This window comes from Chamaea fasciata, unplaced genomic scaffold (assembly GCF_029207755.1).
Source record: "Chamaea fasciata isolate MVZ Bird 193981 ecotype frontalis unplaced genomic scaffold, bChaFas1.0.hap1 SCAF_6, whole genome shotgun sequence".
Taxonomy (NCBI): Eukaryota; Metazoa; Chordata; class Aves; order Passeriformes; family Sylviidae; genus Chamaea; species Chamaea fasciata.
The window spans coordinates 25,184,242-25,195,273 of NW_027094091.1; positions in this window are offsets into that span (position 1 = coordinate 25,184,242).

The following is an 11,032-nucleotide window of genomic DNA, read 5'->3' on the forward strand; positions in this document are numbered from 1 at the left end:
TAATGAAAAAAAAATTAAAATATTCCCAAAGAAAAATATTTTAAGCCATTCTCAAATCAGCAGACCATTCTATATAAAAATCTGAACAACTTGTATGCTCCATGAGCCATACACTAACAAGTTAATTACCAAATAAACTACAGCTTTGAAGGATGATTACAGCTGAGGCCCTGGGATGCACAGAGCAAGATCCAATAATCTGAAATTATCTTGATTGGAAAAAAAAAACGGAGAAGTAGCTTTTCTCCTGATGTTGTGTAAGTAAACTGTTTTACTGAGGCAGAAATGCACTGTGGCAGGGAAATTTGAAAAAAAAAAACCTTATGAAGATTCTCTCCGGAATGTCAATATCTGGGTTTTGAAAATATGGGACTCACATTCATAGTTATTATCGTATGAGCAATATAAACTGCATGATCCTAGTCCTGAAATATGTATTCTAATATAATTCTAAAAGAGTGTAAAAGGTTGAATAACTAAATCATCTGAACTGTGACTGAATCCACAGATGACAAAATTCACAATTCTGGGCACTCATCTGATTTTTTTTAAGCGAGGGTATATGAAAAAAATACTCAATTGTTGGGCTGCGTTGAGGGAACTGAGGGAATAAACACTGCTAGAATAATTGCCTGTTGACATATTGAAAAGCATGTACATGTTTGCCAAGGCAGGCAGCTCCTAGGGATTATGCTTTTCTCTGAACAGCTATCAGCCTGCAGCATGTATCTGAGTTTACTAAAGGAGGTTTAAGAAAATATGTTGAACTGCAAACAAAAATAGTACCAAGTGCAGGCACAGCTCAAACAGCTGCATTGCAGTAGATGTTTACTTTGAACATCGTGACAGAACAGCATTCAACAAAACTATCCAGTGCGTGCGCTCAAAAAGGATGCCAGGATGTTGCCAGTTCTTGTACTCCCACTTACTGGGATGACAAAGCCATGAACACAATTGTCAGGCTCAAAGAAGAAATGAAGAACTGTGCCAAGGTGCTTCGAACAAGAGAACATAAAGATTTCTGTGATCAGCTTACATGTGACTAGACTATAAGGGGGGAAACGGCACAGGGACAAGTGAATGAACAGACTAGTGAGAGCACTAGAGACACACACTGAAAAATAAAGGATTGGCACTGCAGAGGGGAAAAATCTCTGCACAGTACTGAAAAAAAAAAAAAAGAATGAGGAATAGATTATAGAAGAATGCAGAAAAACTAAATAATATAAAAACAAATTAACAGTGAAAAGCTCATGAGGTCTTTTCACCAAAGTCTATGTCTTCCTGTGCACCTTACCAAATATGACCAAGACAAGGTCCCTGGGGTTACAGCTACATGGCAGACATGGGTGTTGTGTTCCTCAAGGCCCCAAGATCTATCAAATCTCTTTCACTAGTAAACTGAAGTGTGCTGAAAAAGATTACAATGAATCAGTTTGGTTGGTTGTTTTTAAGCGAATGATAGAAGCCCAGGTTAGTAGCTCTTTATGTATTGAAAGTTATCTGTGATAAAGGCTCCATGTTATATAGAAGAGGTAGGCGGGCTCCACAGCAGGACTTATCCAACCCAATTTTCTCCCATATAATTGTATTCAGCAACCTTCAAACTGTGGAAGTACTCAATTCCATTTAAAAACACCCAAAATCCTCACTGACAGCCTTCTACTCTTCTGCATGTCTGCTTCAGCCTGCTTAATTCAGCATCTAGCTCCCACCCAAGTCTCAAGAGGACGCCAAATTAGTCATTCATCCACCAAAGTCTTGAAACTGTTTTAACAGGTTTCATAATGCCCATAATTCACTCAGGACCAGACACTCTGTGAATGCTACTTGCACTGACATGTCCCAGAAGGAAGCTTTCCAGCAACGGATCACCTTTGCAACACACAGAGCTTTCAGGGCAGGTACAACATGGTCCTAGTGCAATTACACAGCTTCTCACTCAGCAGTGGTAAATATACAAGCAAAAATATCTGTACATTCAATTCAAAGTGTGTAGGTCTCTAACATTTTATTGAATACAGCCTCTAAACTAATTTAGAAACAAAAAATATCATGTTCTGATTTGTTGATTTTTGTTTAAATCCCATGTGATTTTTTTTTTCTTGGAAGGACAGAAATGAGAAAAGCTGATTTTAACTGAGAGCTGGGGTTTTTTGGAGTTCAACATCCTTATTTTCTTTTTAAGAGATTCTGAATTCTCAGCTATTTTTTTCTGACCCATTAGCTTCTTAAAACTTAATGGACCTATTTTCTCATTTCCTCTCCTTCCTACTCTTGCCCACTTAATCTCTTTAACACCTGATTAATTTCAGCCAAACCAATTCAATATTCTTCTTATCATATGTTGATTTTAATGGTTTCTTCAATACTCTTGCAAATGTCTCCTTTATTTTTTACCTCCTCTATTTTTGCATGGAGCGACTTTGCTTGCTTCTTGTTTCACTAAGCTGTCACATCATCCTTAATCATGCTTTCTCCATTATCATCACCCACAAGTTTTGACTCAGAAATCAACGTTTTTCTATTGAATAGACTGTTATTTCAATTCCTGATGGGTAGATACTGCATTCTCAAGACTTTACTTGTGCATTTGTATATTATTTCAGTACAACCCTCTATTATTATTGTTATGTTGTTTCTGCGTAATATTTCTACATCCTAATACTACTTTTATACAACAAATGCCATTATCTCCTCTTTATTTACCGAGCAAAGGACCCTTTGTTTTAACTCTGTGTATGAGGTTTACTGTAATTTTATTTACCTACTTATTTTCTGATCTCTAAGGCATTTAACTCAAATCTTCAGGTTTTCTTTGACTGCTTGAGGGCAACCTAAATTCTTCCCAGAAACCTGAGAAGTTTACTAATTTAGAAAGATACAAAAATCTTTCATACAATATTTGAATTTTAGATTTCCTAATCTTTTCTCTCTTTCCTTAAGTATATCCCAGCCATCACCTTCAAATCAGTTTCTGAGCTTCTTATTCCCATTTGTCTTCAGCTAAGTTTCCTTCATTCATTGTATCTCACAGTTTAGTCTGAGATTTGGACATCTTAATTATAGATCTATTTTTCTTTTCACAAAATTTACAGAAAACTGACAAGTGTCAGTTTAATCTCAGGATATTTTGCATTATCAGACCTCTTTTCACATTTTCAGTGCTTACCGCACAGTATCTCTTGATACAAATTTATGATCGACCATATGTTCAGCAGTCAATTATAATATTAGAAAACAGAGAAGCCAGAAGAACATGTGACTACAGACAAACAACTGTCTAGTAAACTCCACTTTCATTGGCAACGATCTAACACCTAACCCTAAATAAAGAAATCACAAACAGACCTTAAATAAAACCAGTATAAAATAATAAACACATCCTAACTAAAAGTATATAACATTTTTGCACCGATTACATGTATTTCCAAGAGTATATGATACTAATGCACCCAACCTCTTCTTGTCCCTTACCCCAATATACAATGATATCAGTAGTAATCAGTAGTAATTGACAGCATCAGTAATTAACAGTGGCTCCAGTACATCACAGGTACCCTTCTTTGAGCTAACAGGGTGCAGGGTTATTCCTCATTCTGAAGCATTCATATTATTGATATTCTACTTTTTTTACCATCACACATGGCTTCAATTAATTCATCTGAAACTTTTGCTTCTTTGACATCACATCTGCCTTGCACCACAGCCCATTCCATCATTGCACTGCTGAAATGTTTATTCAGAAAGCTGTGCAGGATGAAGGGCTGGCAAAAAGAGCAGAACCTTTTAGCAGCACCATCAGAAAAGAAGATAGGACATAACTGGAATTGCCTAGGTGAAACACAGTTTGGATCTCACCACTTGCCCCTACATCCTACATACTAATTGAACAAGGTAAAGCTGAGCTGCAGCACAGTTAAAAACTAAAAACAATATAGAGAACATAATAGTCTAAGAGAAGCTTTTGTAAAAACTACATTTTTATTTTTTAAAAATTAAGATTTTGATAATTTTACATACAAATTTAGCCTCTTTACTTTTACCTAAGAAAAATGAATATATAGACCAGGAGTTTGAATGGGATTAGAAAAAACTAGGCAGATAAACTGTCAGTCACCAAATTACTCTATGTGACAAAGACTGTTGCAGGAGACCTTATAACAAAGATCCAAACTCTTAAGAAACACAAAGTGTTATATTCACAAAAATATGAATCAAAATAATAATTAAATAAAAACACGCTTATTTTTTTTCCTGATTAAAGGAAATACACCTTGTTTTTCTTGAAGTATGGACCATAAGAGATCAGCTAATCTAGACACATATTCAAGGCAGAACCAACAGTATTGAAACATTTCTGATACGGGTTTTTTAAATAGAAAAAGCAATGACAAAGACTCAATAAACCCATAGACACTCGTGTGCTTGAATACAATAGCAGCTGGAAGATTTTTCCCAATGTCAAAGGTATCCCTCATTGCTTGAGTGTCAACCCATGAGTTACTGGACAAAATGCAGAAGACTAAAGGGTAATCTTCTATGTATGAACAATCAAGAGAGCCCATAAAGTCAACAAGATGGAAACATGCAATTAAAATCACTGAAATACACAGTGGAGTTGAATTAGTGAAGTGGGACACAGTATTGTCCTAACGTGAATGTCTCTGTTTTTCCCCAGACACAGAAACACTGACCATCTTATCAGTTTTAAAGCCTGACATAAATAAATTTCTAGTAAAAACCACTCACCAGTGGACATGGGTCAGCAAGCACTGGGCTATTTGACACCACCAGCAAAGAGCCATGAATCCCATAAAAGCTGATAAATCTGAAGGGGTACAGGAATTTAGGTCAGAGTAAGAATCTACTTTCAGTTCTGCCCTGCAAGTAAACTGTTTACTACCGCTATATCTCTCCAGTGATACTGGACCTTCACATTTCAAGTTTTCATCAGGTGTATTACTTCACTTAATTGTTCTTAACTGTTTAAAGGCCTCCAACAAGGATGTTTTACAAGGACTGTCTATACCAGCAATTGTAATTTCTGAAATGAAGAAAGGTATAGAGATTCTTTTCCTGTACTAGCTTGAAGTCAAGAGCATTTAGGGTTTGCTTTTTTTATCCCTTACAATTTCCTGTTTGAGGATCATAGAAGCTATTCACTTTATGTAATTGTTTCCTTAAACTGCTGTTTTCAATTTGCATAATGTATCATTTAAGTAAAGGTAAAGAAGCATTTCATCTTGATAATTTCTGCCACAGCTGAGATTGCAAAATTGCTTCTTGTTAGAAGGAAATTTTTAAAAAGTGCAATCATTGCAACTTTCCAGATGGCATCTAACAAATTTTTCAATCTGCTGCAATAGTATGTTATAGATATGCTTGCTATTCAGTTCAAGCTAGGGAACATTTTCTCTAGCTGAGGTAAGTCTTTTGACCCCACTTTTTCATATTGCATCATATTACTTGATAATTTCCTGATTTATTCCATAGTTCTAAGCATTTTCTTGTATATAAAAAATTCTCTATAATTTGACTTAAAAGACACTATTTCTTCAGAAAGCCTATTTCTTTTCTATTAAATCTGATTAAATATTTTCTATAGCCTTATCTAATAATGCCATAATTTAGCCAAAATTCCATTCTACACTTATCAGTAACTTCCCCTAACTTCAATTGTCTTTTATTATTAATAGCAAGTATTGATACATGTAGTACCATATACCTCAGATGTACCTATAGGTTGAAATACTCAAAACATAGAACTTCTCCTAAGTTCCATGCCTGATACTTCTCTGGAATTAGCCTTTATGTATAGTGTTGCTGAAAATATCAATGTCATTATATTGAATAGTTCTGTGCAGGTCAAAATCTGGCAATTGATCTATAAACATGTATTTTTTGTACATGTTTAGTCTCACATTCACCTGAGCTTTTGACTCAGCCAAGCATATGAGCCTTATACTTCTATAAAGTCACTAATTACATGCCTAAACTTTGTTTCAGCGTGGCAATACCAGCACAGACATTCAACAATTTAAATAAAATTAAAACTTAAGAAAAATCATTCCTTTACAGATGATAAAGAACATATAGATCTTGGTGGCTTAAACAATCCTGTTGCTTAAGACTGCAAATCAGACCCAGTGCCTGTCAGAGAAAAAAAAACCAAAACTTTGAGTTATCCTCAAGCTCTTCACCTGAGTCAGGAATAATTCTTTTGTACCTGAACTCTCCCATTCTCCCTTTGCACTTCAAGGCAAGCAGGATCTATATCCTTATTGCATCTGCAGTACAAGGTCATAGACCTGTGCAGATAGTCAGCAAAGTAAAACAAGATGTGTCCTTGATTTGATCATCTTCCTTTTCTTACATTTAGAATGCTATATTTCTCTCTCTCCCTATCACTTGCAAGTCTGCAAGCTGATGCAACCCCTCACTTGAAATTCTTTCATTAGATCAAGAGCATTAAAATGGGGCATGCATAACTCTACATGCTTGCTATATTAATCTGTCTTTTTCCATTAGAACTGGACAAAATTTCCACGCTGGTCACTGAAAATTTGAAAATCTTTGTTTTGTTGACTTGAAAATTTAGGTGTTTTAAAGATTTCTTTTTCAATCACTCCTGTTTTCAAGCTTAATTTTAACACCAAAGAAAACAAAAATCCATGATAATGTCATCTTTTATGACATCTCTCTTCGTCAAAGTGAGCTCTATGACACATTTCGGCTTCAAAGAGCTCCAGTGCTTCCTTTATGTTTAATGACTATGACATGGACTCAAGTGATCTGCAAGATTTGCAAGAAGGTAGCAAAAATCAGCCACCAGCTTGGAGGAGTCAGGACTATTTAACGTCAGACCTGAAAGACTTAAAGAGTGCAGAGTTTATCTAGATTATGTGCACATCAGCCATGTGGTTAATGATTCATGAAGCTATCACCATGTCTTAGTCTGGGTGGAATATGCTGTGGGATGTCTCAAGTGAATTGTTTGTGTAGCTCTGCTTGGATGTGGTCAGAGGCTGTGAAGTTCATGTGTGACAGCACCAGCAAGATCATCTGAGATATCTGAAACATTAAATAGCTTTATCTCAAACTGAAAGATTGTGTTAGGCTTATTTGCTAGACAATGAAAAAAGCATTTGTAAAGGACCAAATTGTAATAATACATGCAATTTCATTTTGAAATACAAGGACTAATGGCACGCAATGCCAGTAATGGTAGTTAAATTTGACCTCCAGCAAGGATTATTATAACCCTGGGGGGTATTCCTCTGCAACTGCTTTTAAAAATTTTACTTCCAACAAAAAGTTTGCTACATCCCTCCATAGCCCTTTAAGGAACACAAGGACTCTTCTCCATACCGCTGCAGCCTGGTGCACCTAATACTACTAGGTTAAACATGCCCAGGACTGTGCCTGCTACTTAACCCAGCAGGCACTGGACAAAGTGATTTACTCCTCTTGCCCCACAGTGAGGGCAACTATGTATTGAGAAAACTCCCATCAGGAACTCCCACTTGTGTCCAGAAACCACTTGGCTAGCTGATGCAAACCAAAACCACCCCAGACTAGCTAGGTGCTTAACTTCTAACATGGGCATAGTCAAGAACAAACAACATCAAAAATCAAATAAAATTGTGCCTATCACAGAATCATCAAGGTTGGAAGAGACCTTCAAGATATTATAGTCCAACCCTCAACCCAGCACCACCATAATCACCACTAAACCACAATCCAAGGGTCACATTCAGATGCCTCTTGAGCAACTCCAGTTACAATGACTCCACCACCTACCTGGGGAACTTACTTCAATATCCAACCACTCTTTCAATGAAAAAAATTTTAATATCTAACCTGAACCTCCCCTAGAGCAACTTAATGTCATTTCCTCTTTTCATTTGAGACATGGCAAAAAAACCAATCCCTACCTCACTACAACCTCCTGTCAGGTAGCTCCCCCAGCCACTCCTCACGGGACTTGTGCTCCAGACCCTTCACCAGCTCCATTGCCCATCTCCAGACTAACTCCAGCACTTCAACGTCTTTTTTGAAGGGAAGAGCCCAGAACTGAACACAGCACTTGAGGTGTGGCCTCACCAGAGCCAAGTACACAGGGACAATCACTTCCATGGTCACACTATTGCTGATACAGGCCAGTATGCCATTGTCCTTCTTGGCCACCTGAGCACAGCTGGCTCATGTTCAGCCGCTGTCAACCAGAAGGACCTGTCTGGTCCTTCACAGCTGACCAGCTGGAAAGCTGACCAGCTTTCCAGACACTCTTCCCCCAGCCAGTAGAACTGCTTGGGTTGGTGTGACCCAAGTGCTGGATCCAGCACTTGGCCTTGTTGAGCCTCATACAATTGTCTTTGGCCCATCAAACCAGCCTGTCCAGATGCCTCTGCAGAGCTTTCGTTCCCTCCAGCAGATCAACACTGCCACCCAACTTGGTGCAGTTTGTGAACTTACTGAGAATGCTCTCAATCTCCTCATCCAAACTGAAGGGAGTTAAGCCTCAGGAGGCTGTGGAGTCTGACCGTGGGGAGGACACTGTCTTCTGGAGAGAAAGCAGCCCCTAGGCTTCAGGGTTGTGGTAAGCCCCCTAGGGAAGAAACCTTAGGAGACTGCTCTCTCCCATAGTGATAAAGTGTGTTGCCCCCATAAAGCTTATCAATACCAGATTAATTTGTTGTACCCCATTGGTTCTTTCCCTCCTTCCTCCTTATCACCCTTAATTGGTAAATTGGTCTGATTTAGATCCTTCACCTGGTTAGTCCATTTTCAATCTCTAACCCGACTGGCCAAATTGTGTAACCCTGCCCCCTGCCTCCCCAGGATAAAAGCCCCTGCTTTTTGTGGCCCTGCAGTCTTCTGCCCCTGGACCCCCTCAAGGAATAAAGCTCCTGGAAAACTCCACCAGAAGACTCCAACCCTTTCTTCCATGTTGCCTGAATCCCGTGGCTTTCACAAAAGAGCTAGATCATTCCAGCAGCTTGGGAGTGCCTGTGTCCCCCAGGACATCCTTTTCAGGACACCTCCGAGGAAAGTCACAGCACTCCTAACCACCCACGCGCAGCCGCGACAGCAAACCATTGCTAAAGACATTCAACAGGACCGGACAAAACACTGATCACTGAGGAACATTGCTAGCAACCAGCTGCCAGCTGGATGTAATATCATTCACCACCATCTCTGGGCCCAGCAATCCTGCCAGTTTTTCACACAGTGAGGAGTTTCACTGTCCAAGCTCAGGACTGCAGAGTATAACTCCTGCACTGGGGGATGCCAGAAAAAGCTTCCAAATTAACATGTAAGTGGGGTTATTTCTCATCTACAGCAGGTATCTGAGAGGTTTATCTAGTTGCCTGAACAATTTATTAATAAAGCGCTTTGTGACAAAACTAACATAAACAAATTGTTCTTGCACTTATTCATAACTCAGAAAAGTCTTCTTAAATGTTATTTACTTCACAGACAATTTCAGTCTGATTAATTAGAGCACCCGTCTTCAGGAGAGCACTTGAGCATGTCCTCAAGTTCCACTGAATTCAATTTTTAGGTTAGTTGAGCAAATCAGTTACAAAGAGAGATTAGGGAAACACTGGACAAAGAAAAGCAGGAACTAAATAGCCAAGGACAGAAACAGACTATAGGGCAAAGCCTAAACAAAAAACAAAACAAAACCAAACAAAGAAAAGGGCCAAAAACTTGATATTAAATCTGGTGGCCTTGTGCCACTGTACTTTGGCTGTTGTTGGAATCTGTACCTCACTCTCCAGTAGGTTCAGCACACTCAGAGCAGAAAATGTCTTCTGTACTTCTCTTGTAAGTTTCTTCATGACTCTTGCAAAATTCTTTATTTTATACAACTTAACCTACAAAACTCTTTAAATAAACATGTTAGTAACACAGCACAAAGATATTTGTAACTTGAATTAAGTCCTTGTGATTTCATCCAAATTTAAAGACGTTAATGTAATATGTATGAACTAAATAGTGAAAATTGCTAAATAATGGTTAAGGTGAATGCAACAGCAATGCATTTGCAAGGACATAATGAATACTCATGGGGAAAAATCCATGACAATGAATTAAGCACATGATTAAGTAATGATTTGGTTGATTTGTTCCATTTAGCAGACCCTGCTACTATGATAACAGAGGTAAGAGATGCTCACACTATATAATTTACTCAATGAATTTGACTTTCATGTGAATAAAGAAACAATAAATCAAGCTTCATGACACAAAAAAATGCTCAGGCTCATTCTCTCTGCCCTCACTTTAGGCACTTGAAACCTGTCACTGCCACAGGTCATTTCTTTCCATATGATTGAACAAACAGATCAGAGCATGTGCAGGGATAGAGGCTGGATAACTAACCAAAGATCTAATTTGGATTTCAGTATATGTTCCTACATGATCAAACTTCAACGTTTTTTCAAGACTTGCACGGCATACTTGTTCAAGAAAAAGACATTAAAACAGTCACTGCTCAGAGAACAAATTTTTATATTGTTCAAATTATGCCAGTATTACCTGAGAACAGAGTTGTCTTTTCCTCCCATCCATTGTCCAGCTTCACTTCCCTGTTACCTGCCTTTCTCTCCTCCTCCCTTTTCCTAGAAAAAAAAAAATGCAGGAAGAAAGGCCTTTGCCATGGTATCTGTATGACATAGCATCTGCTAGGGTTTAACTTCACTTTAATATAGTTAAAACTTTACTATAGGTGTGGTTGTTGGATTTTAGCAGGAGGAATCAGCACCTAAAATGCTGTGCTGGTTTTAGCCCAGGGTTTGCAATCCAGAGGTTCAAAAGAGAGGCTGTTGGTTTTCCTCCTCTGGCATCCCTGACTCTTCATCCTATGTTTATCTGAGAGTTACAGTGTCTCAGAAAGGGATTTCAAAGATTAGGATACTAAAGAGGAACTGTCTGGAGGTGGCTCAAAGGAAAACTGGGAAGACAGTATATCCTAATCTTTCCTCAACCACTTCTTTGGGCTTCACTCAGGTTTACAGTGAGA